This window comes from Mustelus asterias, unplaced genomic scaffold, assembly GCF_964213995.1.
Source record: "Mustelus asterias unplaced genomic scaffold, sMusAst1.hap1.1 HAP1_SCAFFOLD_152, whole genome shotgun sequence".
Taxonomy (NCBI): Eukaryota; Metazoa; Chordata; class Chondrichthyes; order Carcharhiniformes; family Triakidae; genus Mustelus; species Mustelus asterias.
In genome coordinates, this window is record NW_027590173.1 from 778,602 (window position 1) to 800,290 (window position 21,689).

Consider the following 21,689-nt stretch of genomic DNA (forward strand, 5'->3'; position numbering starts at 1 on the left):
GACGATTCCCTTACTACAATCTGTAGGAATTACTTACCAGGCTCTGTATCCAGATGTTACTATTCACAGGGCTATAAATTGAATATTATTCAATTGAAAAGAAAACAAATATCATGTGTTACATTTTAAACAAGTAATTTCTAACAAAGTACCAGAATGCATGTAATTTTAAGGTTCAGAAGTATCTCACATTTGATACAACATCAGAGACACTTGTATAAAGATTGAGTCCTGCACTCACATAGATAAGAAGAGAATCACAGATGTAAAATTAATGCTACATTCACAAACTCTCGAGAGACGGACAGAAGAGCAAGGTTTTCCAAAATGTACTAGAGATGGTCCACTACGGTGTGATTCCTACATCTAAACGTTCATGAGGGAAATCATGAAACAAAATGATCTCAACACTCGCACAGTATCAGCAAGTAACATTTGTAGAATGAATCTTGCAGTCATACACAGCACCACAGAGAGATACAGTAGGAAAAGTACATCCAGATGTTGTACCGGAGACTGATGCATACAGTATGAATCGGACACTCATGTAGTTACTCAATGACTGAGGATGGCAGAACTGAAATCAAACTCTCGTTGACTTCAAGACACTTAAGGTGAATCCAAAATTGTACACAGTATTCCTGCAGAGGTCTCACTAACACCGTGTAAAATTGCAACAAAATCTCCATAGTTTTGAATTCCATCCCCTTTACCGTGTTGGCCAGAATGCCCTTTGCCGCCTTAACAATTAGTTGAATCTGCCTACTAGCTTTTTTTACATTCTTGCATTAGAAACCTAGGTCCATCTGTACTTCACTCACCTGCAGTCTCTCTCCATTTAGATGATAATCTACCTTTTGTTTCTTCCTGCCACAGCACATGAGCTCACACTTACCCACATTAAACTCCATTTGCTCGATTTTTGCCCAATTACCCAATCTATTTCCATTGCAGATTCGCAATATCCTCATTAAAACCTGCCCTTTCATCTATCTTTGAATAGTTGGCAAATTTGGAAACCTTACATTCCATTCCTTCTTCCACTTTAATAGTGTAAATGATCAACAATTGCAGGCCAAGAAATGATTTCTATGATACTTCATTAGTTACATATTTGCACTCTGAAAATAATCCATTTTTTCCAACTCTGTTTTCTCTGTGATAGACAGTTTTCAGTCCATGCTAACGCACTTTCTGCAATTCTATGGACGTTTCCTTTATGCACCAGCCTCTTATGTGGTACCTTGTCAAATGTTTTTTTGGAAATCTATATACACTATATCTAGAGGTTGATCTCTATCAATTCTCCCTGTAACATCCTCAAAGAATTCAAGTAAACTTGTCAAACATGATTTACATTTTGTAAAACCATGTTGACTCGGTTTGATTACATTCAACTTTCCAAAATGATTAGCTATTTCCTCATTGATTATTGACACCAGTGTCTTGCTAATAATAGCTGCGAAACTAACTGGCCTACAGCTCCCACCTTCTGTCATTTTCCCTTTCTTAGCAACCTAGTCACATTGGCTGTGTTCCAATCTTCTGGTAACTTCTTGGTACTGAGAGAGCTAGAAGCTGGGTCAATGAGTATAGGCAGATTGATAATCAATAAAGGAATCAAGGATTATGAGGATAGGGTGAGATAGTGAAATTTGGATTATCATGTCGGATCACTCATTGAATGGTGGAGCAGAATTGAGAGTCTGAGTGGCCTACTCCTGCTCCTAATTTATTTGCTATCCCATCCTTTCTAAAAGTTTGTAGCATTTTCCCTGCTGTTGATGTCAGGCTAATGGGTCTGTGGTTTTCCCTTCTCTCTCTTCCTCAAGTAATCAGTTTACATTTACCACCTTTCAATCTGCAGGAACCATTGCCAAATCTATAGAATTTGGAAAGATGACTACCAATGTATCCAACATCTCCAGTTTAAGTTTATTTATTAGTGTCACAAGTAGGCTTACATTAACACTGCAATGAAGTTACTGTGGAAATTCCCTCGTCGCCACACTCTGGTGCCTGTTCGGATACACTGAGGGAGAATTTAACATAGCCAATGCCTGTCTTTCGGACTGTGGGAGGAAACCAGAGCAGCCGGAGGAACGTCATGCAGACACGGGGAGAACATGCCGACTCTGCACAGACACTGACCCAAGCCGGTAATTGAACCCAGGTCCCTGGCACTGTGAGGCAGCAATGCTAACCATTGTGCTGCCCCTCATGTCCGGCAGCTGTGGGATTCAAACCTACGCCCCCAGAGACTGCAGCCTTAATCCAGCACCTTAGACCGGCCACGCTACCACCCCTTTCAAAACTCTGGAATTTACATCAGCTTATGGGGATTTATTAAATTTCAACCCCATTAATTTCTCGAGTTTTTTTTCCACTAATACCAACCTCTTTCAGTTCCTCATGCTCACTACTCCCTTGGTTCTCTCGCATTTTTAGGGTGATTTCTGAATCTTCCTCCGTGAAGACAGACACATTTAGTTGATCTGCCATTTATCTGTTCCACATTATAAACTCTCCTGTCTCTGCCTGGAATGGATCACATTTGTCCTTGCTAATCTTTTCCTTTTCTACTTTCTATGCTTTTTATGTTTCTCACCAATCTGCTCTCATATTCTATTTTCTCTTTCTTTTTTTAGTTTCTTGGTCCCCCTTTACTGAATTCTAAAACATGTTCCCAATCCTGAAGCTTATGACTATTTTGGGCAGGATACGAGTCCCTTCCTTTGATCTGATGGAATCTTCCACTGTCCTTCTTAGCCACAGTTGCTTCGCTTTTGCTGTTGGATTTTTGTTCCTTAAAGGAATCTATAATTGTTGTATATATGTGAAATTAAAGTCTCCCAAAATTCCCAGAGGACCATAATGTTAAGACCCAGGCCAGAAACTCCAAGGTATCTTGTCAAGTTAACCTAGACCCGAAATGTTACATTTGATTTTGGCAGTAGGGTGAGCATTATGTATTTCACTCCAGGTATGATTTAATTTTGATTTGGGGGGGCGGGGGGGCGGGGGTCGGGGCGGGGGGGCGGGGGGGGGGGGGGGCGGGGCGGCGGGGGGAGGGGGCGGCGGGAGGGGGCAGGGGGGGCGGGGGCGGGGGGGGTGGGGGGGAGGGGGCGGCGGGGGGAGGGGGCGGCGGGGAGGGGGCGGGGGGCGGGGGCGGCAGGGGGGGTTGGCGGGGGGGGGGGGGCGGCGGGGGGGGGGCGGGGGGGGGGGATTTACTCACTCTTTGATAGTGTGTGTGTGAGTGTGGGATTTACTCACTCTCTGATCCAGTGTGTGTGTGTGTGTGTGGCGGGGGGGTGGGGGGGGAATTTACTCACTCTTTGATAGTGTGTGTGTGTGTGTGTGGGATTTACACACTCTCTGATCCAGTGTGTGTGTGTGTGTGTGGCGGGGGGGGGGGGGGATTTACTCACTCTTTGATAGTGTGTGTGGGATTTACACACTCTCTGATACAGTGTGTGTGGGGGATTTACTCACTCTGATACAGTGTGTATGTGTGGGATTTAGTCACTCTCTGACACACTGAGTGTGAGTGTGAGATTTACTCACTCTCTGATGGTGTCTGTGCGATTTATTTTTGCATTCTCAGTACCTTGGAATCTTTCAAACCAATTCTGCATCTGATTATCCTCTGTGCTGTCTGGGAGAGTGGGATTCAATCTGTCAGTCAGTGGTACTCTATGTGAGAGTGGGATTAATTCTGTCAATTGGTGATATTCTATGTGAGAGTGGGATTCATAATTTCACATGGTGGTGCTGTATGTGACATTGGGATTAATTCTGTCAGTCGGTGGTGCTGTATGTGACATTGGGATTAATTCTGTCAGTCGGTGGTGCTGTGTGAGAGTGGGATTAATTCTGTAAATCGGTGGTGCTGTGAGAGAGAGTGGGATTAATTCTGTCAGTCAGTGGTGCTGTGTGAGAGAGTGGGATTAATTCTGTAAATCGGTGGTGCTGTGTGAGAGAGTGGGATTAATTCTGTCAGTCAGTGGTGCTGTATGTGACATTGGGATTAATTCTGTAAATCGGTGGTGCTGTTTGTGAGAGTGGGATTAATTCTGTCAGTCAGTGGTACTGTATGTGACATTGGGATTAATTCTGTCAGTCGGTGGTGCTGTATGTGACATTGGGATTAATTCTGTCAGTCGGTGGTGCTGTGTGTGAGAGTGGGATTAATTCTGTAAATCGGTGGTGCTGTGTGAGAGAGTGGGATTAATTCTGTCAGTCAGTGGTGCTGTGTGTGAGAGTGGGATTAATTCTGTAAATCGGTTGTGCTGTTTGTGAGAGTGGGATTAATTCTGTCAGTCGGTGGTGCTGTGTGTGAGAGTGCGATTAATTCTGTCAGTCGGTGGTGCTGTGTGTGATAGTGGGATTAATTCTGTCAGTCAGTTGTGCTGTGTGAGAGATTGGGATTAATTCTGTTAGTTAATGGTGGTGTCTGTGAGAGTGTAATTAGAACTGGGCCCACTTCCTGTGAATTAATAAAAAAACTCATCTCCTGCAGCCACCAGTGATCACTGACCCTCTGGATGTTTTTCCAGGATTTACATCCTGAACTTGGAAAATGATTTTTGAATCCAAGCAAACCAACAGCAGCTCCTCAGAATTAAAAGAAGGAAACTGAACCCAAACTAGTTAATTGCTCATTTCAGAAGTTGAATCAAATGAAAACACTTATATTTCAATAGGAGAATTGGATTGGGGACCAGACAGCTCAGGACAACTAAATCTGAGAATGGAAAGGGTAATGAAGAAGAGAATTGGAGCTGACTACAGTGGGATAGATCCTAAGATACAACAAAGGATTGATTAAAGCTGCTTTGTAACAGTGTTGCTGAATGAAGCTGATGTCGAGTTATCAATATTGTTCTTGAAACAAGCTGTCAGCAGCATTGCCTTAGACAATGAACCCTGCGAAGCATTGATTTTGAGGGGATCTGATTGGTGTTTATGAAGGGAACACATTCTTTCCGTGTGGATCGATTATTTTAGTTTGATGGGCACGAGAGACACAGAAAAAGGAGAAATTAACAGAAAAGAGAAATAAAAACAAGGCTATAGGGACGTGATGGGTGAGTGGGAGTAGCTGAGTTGCTTTTGAATAGAGTAGGAACAGATCAATGGGCAGACTGGTCTCCTTATGTGCTTTACCCATTCTATAACTGCCAAACAAAGAGACAGCCTGTTGAAGCTTTTGATTTTGCACTCATAAGAACAAATGCAAGAATGCCAAATGTCAAAGGGAGGAACAAGTACTGGAAAAAAAGGATGCTGATCGTTGACAAGTGAACTCTAATTGGTCAAGACGTTGTCATGGGGAGGGCACAAAGAAAACTTAGCCCTGTATACTTCTGTTCAATTCAACATAGGCACAGTGCCTGGACACGTTCCTTTTGCCTGTGGAGAACAGGGCCCTCCATATGAATGTGTGTAGCCTCGAGCATGTGTAAATGAGACACATTGTGAAGGATGAAGAGCTTCAGTTCCTGAGATAAACTGGTGAAGTTGGAACCACTTTCCTTGGAGCTGAGAAGGTTGAAAAGAGATTTAATAACAATATTCAGAATAAGGTGGAATCTGGACAGATTAGATAGAGAAGAAACTGTTCCCATTGTGGGAAGGATTGAGAAGCAGAGGGAACAGATTTAAGGAAATTGGGAAAAGGAGGAATAGATTCATGAGGAGAAACCTTTTCATGCAGCGAGTGGTTATGATCTGGGATGTGGGGCCGCCAGTGCGCTAGAGGCAGCTTCAATCAAGGCATTCAAGAAAGAATTGGATTATTGCCTGAAAAGGAAGAATGTGCAGAGATGTGGGGAGAAGGTGGATGGATGGAACAAGGTGCGTTACTCACTTGGAGAGTCAGTACAGATTTGACAGGGCAAGTGGCTTCTTTCAGTTGTGCAAATAGTCTGTGTGTGTGTGTGTGTGGGGGGGTGGGGGGGGGGGGGGGGTGAAGAGGGCTGTTTGACTGTGTTGATTACCTATGTCAGATACTGGTGCTGGATGCGAATATGGAACTCATTCTGTGTTTGCCAGGACCTTGTGCTGGATATGAGTGTAGGATTATTTTAGTAAAATTCAGTGATTCTCTATGGTAATGTGGAAAATCTGTAAGAAAATGTGGGTCTGTAACTTCCTTTCTTTAATATGAGGTGTGTAGTCTGGGCACATTCATCAGTCTGTGTGGGTTTGTGATGATTTCTGGACTCTATCAGTCGTACCATATCTGTGTGTCAGACTGATTAGTGTCATTCAGGATCAGGCGCTGTCAGTGAGTTCAGTAACAGTCTGTATCTGTCAGTGTCTGGTAATGGACATGTGCTGGAGACTGATTCTGAATCTGTCAGTCACTGTTACTCTGAGTGTGGGATTCATTACATAACCGCAGACTCTGGGACAGTTTAACAGTCTGGATTCATTCCACATTGAAATTTCAGTGCAGAAACAGGCCATTGATGCTGCAGGTTTTTTTTTTAATTCTAATTTTTGCCTTGTATTAAATCACTTTCTGTGTGAGCACAATTGTGGAGGATCATGCATCTTTTCATCTAACACGCCATTGTTAAGTAAAGGTAAGTGTAATTCACATTTTAATAATCAAATTGATGCCTTCATCATTCACTCTGTTTGGGAAAACTTTATACTTTAATGTTGAGCTCTGTTTGACTGAGAATTATTACAATTTCTGCCCTACACGTCTGAGGCTTTAAGTCAGGTATGTGATCTGTATCTCAGTTTGTACCAATTTATATGTATCCTTATTGTAATAATCAGTGTGTGTCTCAGATTATACAATCATTTATTTCTATCTGGTATTTAATTGAATTGCAACTAATGCTACAAAATTGTAGGACTGACACACTGACAATCTGATAGCGGGTGAGAATTTGGACTGGGATTTATGAATCTACCTGTCAGTGGTACTGACTTGGGATGACATGGAAACAATGTCTGTCTCTCCTGCTCTGATTGATTGTTGGATTGAAAATGTGTCTCTGCAACCATTTCTGCTGCCTGAGACTGTGGAACTGATGCACTCTGAGAGAGAACAGACATACTGTGTGTGAGGAGCTCACTGCACTGTTCATTGCGACTCAGGTGAGGAAACTTCAAACTAACATTGATTGGTTCAATGATTTGCCTGTCAGGAATAATTTACTCATTGTAACCCAATTACAGGTGAGGGAATAATACACAGCCCTTTTTCAATTTGATTTACTGTTGTCACATGTATTGGCATACTGTGAAAAGTATTTTTTCTTGTGCGCTATACAAGCAAAGCATACCATTCATAGAGTACATGGGGAGAAAGAAATGACAGAGTGCAGAATGTAGTGTTACATTCATAACTAGTCTGTAGCGAAAGATCAATATAAGGCAGGTCCACTCAAAAGTCTGATGGCAGCAGGGAAGATGCGGTTCTTGAGTTGGTTGGTACATGATCTCAGACGTTTGTATCTTTTTCCTGTTGGAAGAACGTGGAAGAGAGAATGTCCGGGGTGTGTGGGGGTGTTTGATTATGCTGACTGCTTTTCTGATGTGATGGGAAGTGCAGACGGAGTCAATGGATGGGAGGCTGATTTGTGTGATGGACTGCGCTACTTTAAGAACTGTTCGTAGTTTAAGGCGGTCTTGGTAAGAGCAGGAGCCATACCAAGCTGTGATACATCTGGAAAGGGTATTTTCTTTGGTGCATCTGAAAGACCTGGTGAGAGTCATAGCGGAAATCATAGAAACCCGACAGTGCAGAAAGAGGCCATCTGGCCCATTGAGTCTGCACCGACCACAATCCCACCCAGGCCTACCCATATCCCTACACATTTACCCACTAATCCCTCTAATCTACACATCTCAGGACACTAAGGGGCAATCTTAGCACGGCCAATCAACCTAACCCGCACATCTTTGGACTGTGGGAGGAAACCGGAGCACCCGGAGGAAATCCACGCAGACACGAGGAGAATGTGCAAACTCCACACAGGCAATGCTGAATTTCCTTAGTCTCCTGAGAAATTAGAGGTCTTACTTAACTATAGTGTCAGCGTGGAAGGACCAGGACAAGTTATTGGTGATCTCAACACCCAGAAACCTGAAGCTCTCGACAATTTCCATTTCATCCCCATTGATGTAGACAGGGACATGTCCTCCATGATGCTTCCTGAAGTTAATGACAATCCCCTTTGTTTGGTTGACATTGAGGGAGAGATTATTGTCGTTGCACTAATTTACCAGATTCTCTATCGCATTCCTATAGTCCGTCTCATCATTGTTTGAGATCCGACCCACTATGGTGGTATCATCAGCAAACTTGAAAATAGAGTTGAAGCGGAATTTGGCCACACAGTCATAAGTGTATAAGGAGCATCGTAAGGGGTTGAGGATACAGCCTTGTGGGGCACTGGTGTTGAGAATAATCGTGGAGGAGGTGTCGTTGCTTATCTTTACTAATTGCGGTCTGTGGGTTAAGAAGTTTAGGATGCAGTCGCAGAGGGAGGAACCAAGCCCTAGCCATGGTGTTTGAAGATGGGTTTTGTAGGAATAATGGTGTTGAAGGCTGAGCTGTAATCAATAAATGGGAATCTGACATGTGTCTTTGTTATCCAGGTGTTTCAGGGTTGAGTACACGGTCAGGGAGATGGCATCTACTGTGGACCTGTTGCAGCAGTAGGTGAACTGTCGTGGATCCAGGCAATCTGGGAGGCTGGAGCTGATCCGTGCCATGGCTAACCTTTCGAAGCAGTTCATAATGATGGATGTCAGAGCTACCAGGCAATAGTCATGAAGGCACGATGCCTGGCTTTTCTTTGGTACAGGGATGATGTCATCTTCTTGAAGCAGATAGGGACCTCAGATTGGTGAAAGGAGAGGTTAAAGATGTCTGCGAATACCCCTGCCAGCTGGTCCACGCTGGATCTAAGTGCCTGTCCCCGTACCCCATCCAGGCCAGTCGCTTTCCGCGGGTTAACTTTCAAGAAGGCTGATCTGAAGTCTGTGATGGTGACCTCGGATACAGGTTTGGCCAAGGCTTTCAGAGTGGAGGGCATCCTCTCTCTTCCTCAAAACAGACATAGAATGCATTGAGCCCATCGGGGAGAGGGGCATTGTCGCTGGCAATTCTACATTCCTTCATCTGGTAGCCTGTTATGTCTTTCAGACCTTACCATAAATGGTGGGAGTCCATGTGGCGAGCCTCGGACTCTAGCCTGGTCCGGTACTGGCACTTGGCATCTTTGATGGTTCCCTGTAGGTCACATCTGGATTTCTTTACAGTTCAGGGTCCCCTGACTGGAACCCCTCGGACCTGGACTTCAGGAAGCAGTGGATATCCCTGTTCATCCATGCTTTCCGGTTGGGAAAAACATGGATTTGCTTCTTTGGCTCAGTCTTCTATGCAATGACTAAGGAAGTCAGTTACTGTAGTGACGTACTCATTCAAGTGCTTATCTGAGGCCGCTGTACGGTCCATTCGGTGGATGGAGAAGCCCTGAGGTTGTAGGGCACTGTCCGGTGAAGCAGGTGTGGTCTGTGTCTCCGTGAAACAGAGCACACAGCAGTCTCTCAGTTCCCTTTGAAAAGTGAGTCCGGTTTTAAGTTCATCTAGATTGTGTTCCAGAGATGGAACATTTGCCAGGAGTAAGCTGGGGAGGGGTGCCTTGGAACCACATTGTTTCAGTCTCACCTGCAAGCCTGCGCGTTTCCCACGCTTCCTGGGGTGGCTGCTTCCTGTCGTGCCTGTGAGACGGTGTTTAGTCTGTGGGATCAAGGGTGTAGCTGTATCCTGTTTCCGCTTTGGTTGGTGTGTGGGTGGAGGATTTGTTGCCATGGTCACGGTTCCTGCGTCGGCAGTCGGGTCTGAGCGGTTGGGAGTTCCGGGTCGCTGTCGGGCTGCGGTTTGAGTTTGGAGGGTGTTCACACCACACTCCGGCATGGACGGGTTGAAGGCCGGTTAGTGGATGGGGTCTCTGGGGTCATGGCTGGGTCCACGTGTTCGGATTCTCCGGGTCACTGCCAGGTCGTGGTCTCCCTTCCGAGGTCAGAGGATCTCTGGTCTTGCAAATAAATTTAAAAGAGCAGTTTTAGTAATTTATAAATCTCAGTATATAATTATAATGAACATCCACAAAGGAACCCCAGTGATACAAACATTGTCAATGTGTGACTGCAGGCCTCAGTGTCTGTGTAAGAGATGCATGATCAGTGGCGGTAGGTGCTATGACAATTCAATGACATTCAGATAGAACTGAAACCCTGCACTGCTCCATGAATGGGATAACCGGATGGAGCAGGGACATTTGTAACGTTCATATTTCCAATCATTGCTCCCGTGTGATTAACCAGATCGTAATCAAAACCAAACAGTCTCTGTTTAAAATGTGTCCATCCTCGTTCTCACCTGGTGCCTGCAAGAGCTGCTCTTTGTCTAACTCCCCACATCCTGACTGTCTGCCTCTGCTTCCAATCTTCACTGTCCAAAAACAGCAAACCAGGGGAGACTGGAACTAGAGTCATTACCGTATGGAAGGAGGCCATTCGCCACATCCAGTCCATGCTGGTTCTCCGTGGATCAATCCAGTCAGTCCCATTCTCCTGCTCTATCCCCATAGCCCGACAAGTTTATTTCCCTCAAATGTCCCTCCAAATTCCTCTTTGAAATAATTCATCATCTCGGCTTCCAAGCTCAGTGACAGCAACTTCCACGTTGTCACTCGCTGCATGAGAAGTTCTTCCACACATTCCCCCCAGTATGTCTTCCAAAACCTTCAACTTGTGCCCTCTCGTCCTTAAACTATCAGTGATTGGGATTAGCTTTTCTTTGTCTACCTGAACCACACCAGCCATAATCCTGTCCACCTCGATCAGATCTCTCTCTCAATCTGCTTTGCTCCAAAAAGATCAACCCCAGCTTCTGCAACCTAACTTTGTGGCTAAAACCCCTCATTGCTGAAACCATTCTGGTCAATCTCCTCTGCACCCGCTGAACCACCGTCACATGTTTCCTCAAGTGTGCTGAGCAGAACTGGACTCAATGCTTCAGCTGTGATCCAATCAGAGTTTTCAAAAGGCTCAGCATAACTTGCATGGTTCTGTACTCAATGCCTGTGTCCTCATGGAGAGGGTCACTCATGTGGACGAGGAGGGTTTGAACTAAACTGGCAGGGGGATGGGCACCATTATATAGAAGTGGAAAAGAGGAATATCTGGAGAAAGAACAAAAATCACCGGCTCCAACGCACGCCTCCCTGATGAGCTCAATGCATTCTGTGCCCGTTCTGAGCAAGAGGTCAGCGAGAGCACGCGCTCCACCCTGGAAGCCTGAGATGAATCTGTATCTGAGGTCACCATTGCAAATGTCAGAGCAGCTTTCTCAGAGGTCAACCCAAGGAAAGTGACTGCCTCGGATGGGGTACCCGGACGAGCACTCAGATCCTGCATGGATCAGCTGGCGGGGGCATTCGCAGACATCTTCAACCTCTTTTTACAACAATCTCAGGTCCCTACCTGCTTCAAGATGACGACTATCATCCCAGTGCCAAAGAAAAGCTAAGCAGCGTGCCTCAATGACCATTATCCAGTGGCTCAGACATCCATCATTAGGAAGCGCATCGAAAGATTAGACATGGCACAAATCAATTCCAGCCTCCCAGACTATCTGGATCCACTACAGTTCGCCTACCAGCGCAACAGGACACAGCAGACGCCATCTCCCTGCCCCTGCACTCAGCCCTGGAACACCTAGATAACAAAGACACTTACAGCAGACTTCTATTTATTGACTACAGCTCAGCCTTCAACACCAATATTCCAACAAAACTCATCTCCAAACTCCGTGGCCTGGACCTCGGCTCCTCTCTCTGCGACTGGACACTGAACTTCCTAACCCACAGACCACAATCAGAAACGATAAGCAACAACACCTCCTCCACGATCATCCCCAACACTGGTGCCCCACAAGGCTGTGTTCTCAGCCCCCTACTATACTCCTGATACACCTGTGACTGTGTGGCCAAATTCCCCTCCAATTCGATTTTCAAGTTTGCTGACGACACCACCGCAGTGGGCCGGATCGCAAACAATGATGAGAGAGTTCAGGAACGAGATAGAGAATCTGGTGAACTGGTGCGACAACAATAATCTGTCCCCCAATGTCAACAAAATGAAGGAGATTGTCATCTACTTCAGGAAGCATAAGAGAGAACATGCCGCTGTCTACATTAACGGGGACGAAGTAGAAATGGTCGAGAGCTTCATGTTTTTAGGTGTCCAGATCACCAACAACCTGTCCTGGTCCCCCTCATGCCGACACTATAGTGAAGAAAGCCCCACCAACGCCTCTACTTTCTCAGCAGACTAAAGAAATTTAGCACATCAGCTACGACTCTCACCAACTGTTAGAGATGCACCATAGAAAGCATTATTTCTGGTTGTATCACAACTTGGTTTGGCTCCTGCAAGAAACTACAAAATGTTGTGAATGTAGCCCAATCCATCACGCAAGGTGGAGGTGGTCACTTGAGTAACAGTGATCATTGTGTCACAAGCTTGATATTAGCAAGGAACAATCTAAAGTAGCACTTCTGAATGGGAAGAGGACTAACCTCAATGGGAGGAGCTGGGATTGAGCCAGAGTAAACTGGAGCCAAAATCTGACAGGAAAAGCTGTCACAGAACAATGGGTGATCTTTCAGGAGATGTTTCAGGGTGAAAGGGAGGGGAACCAAAGCCAGGGCTCCTTGGAGGATGAGGAAGATAGAAAGTATAATGAAACAATGAAGAGGCCATTTGATTGAGTTTTTTGAAGGGGTAACCAAGAAGGGCAGTGCAGTTGATGTTGTCTACATGGACTTTAGCAAGGCCTTTGACAAGGTACCGCATGGTAGGTTGTTGCATAAGGTTAAATCTCATGGGATCCAGGGTGAGGTATCTAATTGGATACAAAATTGACTTCTTGACAGAAGCCAGACGGTGGTTGTAGAGAGTTGTTTTTCAAACTGGAGGCCTGTGACCAGCGATGTGCCTCAGGGATCTGTGTTAGGTCCACTGTTATTTGTCATTTATATTCATGATTTGATGAGAATATATGAGGAATGGTTAGTAAGTTTGCAGATGACACTACGATTGGTGGCAGAGTGGACGTTGAAGAAAGTGATCTCCAATTGCAAGGGGATCTTGATCAATTGGGCCAGTGGGCTGACGAATGGCAGATGGAGTTTAAATGCGAGATGATGCATTTTGGTAGATTGAACCAGGGCAGGACTGACTCAGTTAATAGTAGGGCATTGGGGAAAGTTACAGAACAAAGAGATCTCGGGGTACATGTTCATAGCTCCTTGAAAGTGGAGTCACAGGTGGACAGAGTGGTGAAGAAGGCATTCGGCATGCTTGGTTTCATTGGTCAGAACACTGAATACAGGACTTGGAATGTCTTGTTGAAGTTGTACAAAACATTGGTAAAGCCACACTTGGAATACTGTGTGCAATTCTGGTCACCCTATTTTAGAAAGGATATTATTAAACTAGAAAGAGTGTAGAAAATATTTACTAGGATGCTACCGGGACTTGATGGATTAAGTTATAAGGAGAGGCTGGATAAACTGGGACTTTTTCTTCTGGAGCGTAGGTGGTGATCTTATAGAGGTCTATAAAATAATGAGGTGCCCAGATCAGCTGGATAGTCTATATCTTTTCCCAAAGGTAGGGGAGTCTAAAACTAGAGGGGAGAGATACAAAAGTGTCCAGAGGGGCAATTTTTTCACACAGAGGATGGTGAGTGTCTGGAACAAGCTGTCAGAGGTAGTAGTAGAGGCGGGTACAATTTTGTCTTTTAAAAAGCATTTAGATAGTTACATGGGTACAATGGGTATAGAGGGATATGGACCAAATGCGAGCAATTGGGATTACCTTTACTTTTTTTTATTAAAAAGGGGCGGCATGGACAAGTTTGGCTGAAGGGCCTGTTTCCATGTTGTAAACCTCTATGACTCTATGCATATCAGAAGAATTCTTCAAGTGAGAACCATTAGAGTGTGGAATTCACACTCTATCTGTCCATCTCTGTTACTGTATGAGAATGTGGAGTTAACTCATTCCTGCTATCTGTCAATCTGTACATGAGAGCACGATTCACTCTGTCAGTCTCTGTTACTGTATCCCACGGTGGAACTACAGTGAATTTCTTCCTGTCAGTTTATTTGAGGATGGATTAATTCTCTGATGTGTCAGCCTGTATTCGTGCAAGTGAGTGTGGAATTAAATTGATTCGCCAGTCTCAGTTCCTGTGTTTCAGTTTGCAATTACCTCTCTTGGGGCATCTTGACAAGTACATGAATGAGATGGGAATAGAGGGATATGGTCCCCAGAAGCGTAGGGGGTTTTAGTTAAATCAGGCAGCATGGTTGGTGCAGGCTTGGAGGGCCGAAGGGCCTGTTCCTATGCTGTAATTTTCTTTGTTCTCTGTCCTACCCTGGGGGTTGATTTGCTCAGTTGGCTGGACAGCGGGACTGTGATGCAGAGTAACCCCAACAGCGTGGGTTCATATTCCTGTACCAGCTGAGGATATTCATGAAAGGAGAGAGCAGCCGATGGTCATCTGGGACTGTGCTGAATTTAGCCATTACCTTTCTGTCCATCTTTGTTAGCGTATGTGAATGTAGAATTAATTCTGTATCTGTTATTCTTTATTACTGTATGTGAATGGGGCATTAACACTGTTCATCTCTGATTTGGACATGAAGCTGGAATTAACGCTTCTCTATTCTTTATCCTTTACTGCAGTGTGGCATTAACACTCTGTCAATCTCTATTACTGTGTGTAGATGTGGAATTGACTCAATCAATTGATAATAATGTCTGTGTCAGTGTCTGTTAGTGTATGGAAGTGGGTCACTGTCAGCTTAGCAAACTGCAGCGAGTGGAGGCTGATTCCTGAGATGAAGGAGTTCTCTTATGAGGAAAAATTAAACAAGTCTGGCCAATTTTCAGTGGAGAAGAATGAGCGAGGATTGTACTAAAACATGTAAGATTCTCAAGGGCTTGACAGTGTAGATGCTGAGTGGGATGTTGCAATGTGTAGGGGGAAACTGGAACTAGAGGCACAGTTTAAAGATAAAGCATCTCCAATTTAAGATGGAGATTAGGAGGAATTACTTATTTTAAGGGAACCTTAATTTTTGTCATTGAATAGATTCAATCTTGAGTTAGACAGATTTTTGAGCCACAAGAGAATCAAGGGTTATGGGGAGAGGCACTGAAGTGGAGTTGAGGCCACAATCAGATCAGCCATGATCTTACTGAATGGCAGAACAGGCCTGATGGGCTGAATGGCCTTCTCCCGCTCCTTTTTCTTATGTTCTGATAGTGTGTGTGTGGGACTAACTCTTTTTCTCAGTCTCTGTTACAGTTTTCAGTGTGGAATTAACTCAGTCTGATACTGCATTTCAATGTGGAATTGATTCTCTGTCCAACACTTATTGTATGTGAGTGTGCAATGTTTCTTTAACTGTACAAGACACAGTTAATGATCTTTGATCAGAAGTGTTTTGACCCTACTGCTCTCAAATTTACTCAGAATTAAACCCATCACTTTCTCCTGCTTCCACACACTAAAGTCACCCAAACAAAAACATACCTTCACAGAAACTGACGGGCTGAATTCCAAAACCAACATCCAGCTTGATTCAAAATCGCTCTTAATTTGTCTATTTCAGGCCTCAGTTTTCTGAGCAACCGCTGCAATAATTCACAGGTGAAATCATGTGGACGCTGGACATCTGAAACAAGGTGAAAATTCTGGAATACACAACAGGTCAGGCAGCATCTGTGAAGAGAGAAACAGAGTTCATGTTTCAGCTCACAGACAATCAGCCTACAATAAACTACTTGCTGATATCTGCTCGTGGCGGCCACAGTTCCCACGTGAGGAGGTAATGGCGTAGTGGTATTGTCACTGGACTAGTGACCCAGAGGTCCAGTGCAATTCAATGAGACCTGATTATCACCTCAGCACAGTGTGCAATTTGAGCTCAATTAAAATCTGGAATTAAAGGTCTAATGATGGCCATGTTGTAAAAACCCATTTGGTTCACTGATACCCCTTTAGGAAAGGAAATCCACCCACATTACCTGTTCTGGCCTCCCTGTGACTCCAGACCCACAGTATGTTTTTGACTCTTTAATGCCCTCTGAAATGGCCAAACAAGCCACTCAGTTCAAGGGAAATTAGTGCAATAAATGCTGGCCAAGCCAGTGATGAACACATCACATGAATGAAAACAATTCTCTGCGCCCCAGAAAGCGCTCTATCCAACACACTGACTTGCCCAGGCACTGAGAGTGGGCATGCTCCCCAGGGGCAGCTGCAGGACAATCGGTGCAGGAACTTTCCCCACTGCCACTTGTCTCCCATTCCACCAAGCTGCCTGTGTCCTTTTGAAGTTTCCCACTTTCCCCCTCACAGCTGCCAATGCCTCCAAGTTTGGTGGCGTGTGGAAATGTTGAGCTTGTGTCCTGTACACCAAGGTGTGTGTCATTAATATATATCAGGAAGAGCAGGGCTCCTAACACCGAGCCCTGGGGAACTCCACTGGAAACCTTCCTCCAGTCTGAAAAACAACCATTAACCACTGCTCTCTGTTTCCTCTCACTCACACTGTTCCATATGGGGCGGTGAGGGTGGCCTCGCTGCACCATCCGCTTCATGGTGCCGCTCCCCCAGCTCCCTCGCCGCACGGCCGCCGGACCCGGCGCCTCTGCTCCGACCTCCGGCTCGGTATTACTGCGGCTGCGCGCGACCCCGCTGAACTTCCGGGAACCGCACCGCGCATGCTCCGCGCAGACAGGCGGTATCCGAGGACGCGGCCGAACGGCAGCTGCGCCGTGCGGACCATTCTGAATGAGATCGACCGTATTCACCCGCGCGCTGTATCCTGGGTTAGTTATGGTGTTGAAATGCCGGCGTTGGACTGGGTTAAATACAGTAAGAGTTTTAACAACACCAGGTTAAAGTCCAACAGGTTTATTTGGTAGCAAATGCCATTAGCTTTCGGAGCGCTGAAAGCTAATGGCATTTGCTGCCAAATAAACCTGTTGGACTCTAACCTGGTTTTAATTAAACTCTTCCTGGGTTAGTTACACAGGCCACCATTACATTGAATAAAACAGCACAAGGAATTAAATTTAAACCCATCAGCATTCCGAAAGAGATTTCCTCTCCCTTTAGTGTAATACTTCCTCTTATCTAAAGTACAGCCTCAAAATGTATTCCTATCCTTATTTGTCCAATGACATTTTGAATTTACTTTTCATTCTAATTGGCTTTGATTACAGGCATCATATTCAAGGTCACAGCAATTTGCTGCCAATTGTAACGACAAATGACGGTTTTCTTTGATCTTTTATATCATTCACAATGAGCCGTGCCAGTGGTTCACAGAAACATTTTCTTTCAATTTACTCCATTGAAACTGATCACGATTTCACTCACCTCTCTGAAAACTCCTCTCAACTTTAGTACTGACTTCAAACGGTATGAATGCAGGAAGTATGAATTTAGTTTCGAAGTTCTGTAATTACATAACAAGTGAGCTGCTGCAGAGACAAACAGTTAATAGCAAATATTTCAGATCAACATCTGCCCATCAGAACTGGTTGAAGTTAGAAATGTAATACATTACAGGCAAATGGAGAGGAGAGGGGCTCATGTGAAAAAGAACGAAATGGAATATCTGTGACATGCACACATGCATTAAATAATAAGAATTAGTTACGCAGTGAAAGGGATAATCATCAGATACATAAAGTAAGAAAAATCTGAATGGAGGAGAGGTGCTCTGAACACCAGGAAAGACCCAGGACAGAATGATCCATGTGAGCGTGAGATGCAGAATGAAAATGGCAGGTGACTAGAAACTGTTATCAAAAATTCAATCATCATTGTGAACTGATTGGAAATGTTCCAAGTGTGGGACATGGGAGCGACACACTTGAGAACCCTGCCTGCCACAGAGCGGTGAGAGGATTGGTTGAGGAAAGGGAAGAAATATCAGAAGTTCCCGAATGGAAGGCCGCATTATCTTTCCTCACAGTTCAGTGTCTATATGCAGGAGAATTAGCTTTTGCAACATTATATTTTTTCTAAAATTTCACTGCTAATGATGTGCTCTGCATTGGTAGATTGAATGACTGCTTTGTGGAACATCTCCCATCAGTCCAGAAGCATGACTCAGATCCAATCCTGAACGAGAATCCTAAACCTAAATAAAGTAAACTAGGAAGTTATGAGAGGTGAGTTTGCTAAAATATATTACGGATTAATACATTCATAAAATGGCATAATGGTCGATAGGCAATGGCTAATATTTAATGTTTAATATTTAAGGCATAGTTGTATGTAATGAAAGAGTTATACATTCCTTTCTGGCACGTAAACATAACTGGAAAGTGGCCCAATCATGGATAACAAAATAAATTAAATAGTATTGGATCCAAAGAAGAATATGAGATTATAAATGCGTGGAGCAGCAGTCGGCCATTTGTCAGCTCGAGCCTGCACCGCCATTCAATAAGATCATGGCTGATCTTTTCATGAACACTTTACACAAATGATCAGTCGGTCCATTCTCCTTTGTCTGTGTCTCCTGTCAGTCTCTTGCTGCTTTTATGTGTGTTCCATTCTTGGTGTGTTAAGCATGGAATTGTGCCGCCAGGCGGAGCTGCCTCATTTTCTGACATTAAACAGCAATGCCACAGTGACATTTTGTCCTACTACAGCTCAACAATAATAAGCAGGAAGCTGTTAGGTAATAGCAGAGTGGCACAGCGGAAGCGTGCTGCGCCCATAACCCAGAGGTCGATGGATCAAAACCATTTTCTGCTATTCACCTTTTCAGGAGCAGTTTGAAAGAAAAACATTTTGCAGTTCCCCACAAGTGTCTCTTCTATTTCTTTGCAGGAAACAGTTATTTTCATCGACTCTCGCTTGCAATAAACAATTTGATCTGCAACAAGCTCACTGCTGTAAATGCTACAAACAGCTTTCCCACTTTCCTCAGGGCAGTCCTGACAGTCAAATGACCTTTAAATCACAGAATCCCTACAGTGCTGAAGGAGACTATTTGGCCCATTGAAACTGCACTGACTCTCCGACAGAGCATCCCATCCATGTCCTATAGCCAGAGCCCCACGCACCCACCCCGCTAATCTACCTGACCTTTATTTTTTACCACACAAAGGGCAATCAAGAATGACCAATCCACCCAACCTGCACATCTTTGGACTGTGGAAGGAAGCCGGAGTACCCGGTTTCCAGATGTAACTTGCCTGGGTGAATGCAGCTCCAACAACACTAGAAGTTTGACACTATCCAGTACAAAGCATCTGACTTAATTCGTTTCCCATCCACAAAGAGTCACTCCCTGCACCAAAAGTTAAAGTTAAAGTGTATTTATTAGTCACAATAAGGCTTATGTTACCATTGACAGACAGGGTCAGCAGTGCACACCATCTACAAGATGCATTGCCAGAATTCACAAAGGTTTATTTGACAGAACCTTCCAAACCCACCATGACTATAGCTGAGAAGGAAAAGGAAAAGCAGATGCATCAGAACAACATCACCTGGAAATCTCCCTCCAAGCCACTCATCATCAGGGCTTGGAAATATATCGTCGTTCCTTCAGTGTCAGTAGGTCAGAGTCCAGGAACTTCCCACTCCCCAACATCCCCCCACCCCCCCGCAAAAAAAAAACGCACTGTGGGTGTACCTACATGGCATTGGCAGCAGCAGTTGAAGATTGCAGTTCAGCACCGCCTACCCCAGGGCAATTATGGGTGGCAATAAATCCTGGCCGAGCCAGTGATGCCCTCATCCCATGAATGGATAAAGTAAAAAAAAACCAACTGATCAAAAAGGTTCCTCCTCACCTCTGCCTTAAAGGGGAGGTCACATCTTTCAAATAAAATTCTGCTCTTCTGGACACATTTTCAGTGTAATTCTGAGCACAATCAGGATTATTTAGTATGTGTTGCCCCATTGCAGAATCACATTGTGCAGTCGTGACCAAAAGAAAAAATGCTGGAGAATCTCAGCAGGTCTGGCAGCATCTGTATGGACAGAAAAGAGCTGACGTTTCGATTCCAGATGACCCTTTGTCGAAGACCTTTGTCATCTTACAGATGCTGCCAGACCTGCTGAGATTTTCCAGAATTTTCTCTTTTGATTTCAGATTCCAGCATCCACAGTAATTTGCTTTTATTTGTGCAATAGAGACCTGCCTGGTGATGTGTATGGTAGGAATTGTCGTCATGATCCATCATATCCCCGTAGGTATGGGCTGCCCAAGACACACAATCAGTGTTGGAAACAATTCACATGTTTCAGTATCTGGTTCCATTCTGTATCTGAATTTGTCTGGTGTTATTTCTGAAGGTGCCAGTTATATATATCTGGCAGACACTTATAAAGTGTGTGAGTGTTGGATCATTCTGGACCTGTCAATGGCCTCTATATCTGTGAGCATTTTATATAAGTGTGGCAAACATCAGTAATTTTAAATCCCCTGCTGCTGTTTATGGAACATATGTTTTAATTCCCCGGTACTGTTTGCAGAACATCAGCTTCATGCTGTTCCTGTCAGTGGAATTAATCATGTATGTAAATCTATGGTGCTGTTTAAAATTGTGTGTCTCATTTGGGATTTTTCACTCACGTCTCTCTCTATCTAATCTTCCATTTGTTTCCGTTACTCTGTGTGAGCCTTTGGTTGTTTCCAAATCCCTCAGTGATACAATTGGTGTGTGTGTGATTTATTTCATATCACTCAGACTCAGCTCCTGTGAGTGAGTGCAGTAAACAGCCTGTACTTTTCAGCTGTTGATGCTGAACATGTGATTCAGAACTATTCTCTTATTTATCAGTATTTGGTATTTAGTGTGAATATGAGATTAATTAAATAACCTTCAATCTCTGGGACAAGTTATCTATTTGGATTAATTCCAAATAACTTTCCAACACAGAAATAGGCCACTGATGCAGTAGGTTTGAAGCAAATAATGTGAGTGAGCTTATGCCCAGCAATAAATCTCTGTTACTGTGAACACAATTGTGAAAGATAATGTATCCTCTAATCTGATACTAGATTGCTTTGCAAGTTTCACTCAGGTTGTTCACATTGATTTGATCTGTGACAGTCTGATTCTGAGTAAGAATTTTGACATGAGTGTAAAATGGAGCTCAGTCTGGAATTGCTACAGTGTCTTCCATCTGGCTCAGTCTGAGTGAGGATTAGTTTATAATTTATGGTTCAGTTCATAGTCATCAAACTGATATTGTAACTTTTAGTTTCATAATCTGGGTGAGTTTTCAACTGGAAACTGAGTTTGTATCTCAGGTTATACTCGCTTTCAGAATATCTCAATCTGAGATTGTCTTTCAGATTTGTATCTAATGTATTTGTGAGAACTCGCCATGGCGATTAGTACTGCCACTTCCAAACCCCTGATGTGGGTGATATGACTGGTATTTAACTGGAATCTCAAAGTACATTATTAAGGTTAATTGTGTAACATTTAACCAAAAAACCATTTTACGGTTTTATCAGATACTTAATTTGGAGCTAAGGCTGCTCTATTGTGGGATTGACACAGAGATGATCTGATAGTGGTTTGGACTGGGATTT

At 44.1% G+C, this 21,689-nt stretch overlaps 1 long non-coding RNA gene across 1 annotated transcript; it reads right to left on the reverse strand.

The window, feature by feature from the left end:
* Window positions 1–6,644: 6,644 nt before the first annotated feature.
* On the reverse strand, window positions 6,645–16,780 carry LOC144485070 (uncharacterized). The gene is made up of 3 exons (XR_013496141.1): window positions 16,663–16,780; window positions 15,644–15,832; window positions 6,645–10,067 (listed from the first exon to the last, which is right to left on the reverse strand). It is a non-coding gene; the product is annotated as an uncharacterized LOC144485070 (long non-coding RNA).
* Window positions 16,781–21,689: the final 4,909 nt, after the last annotated feature.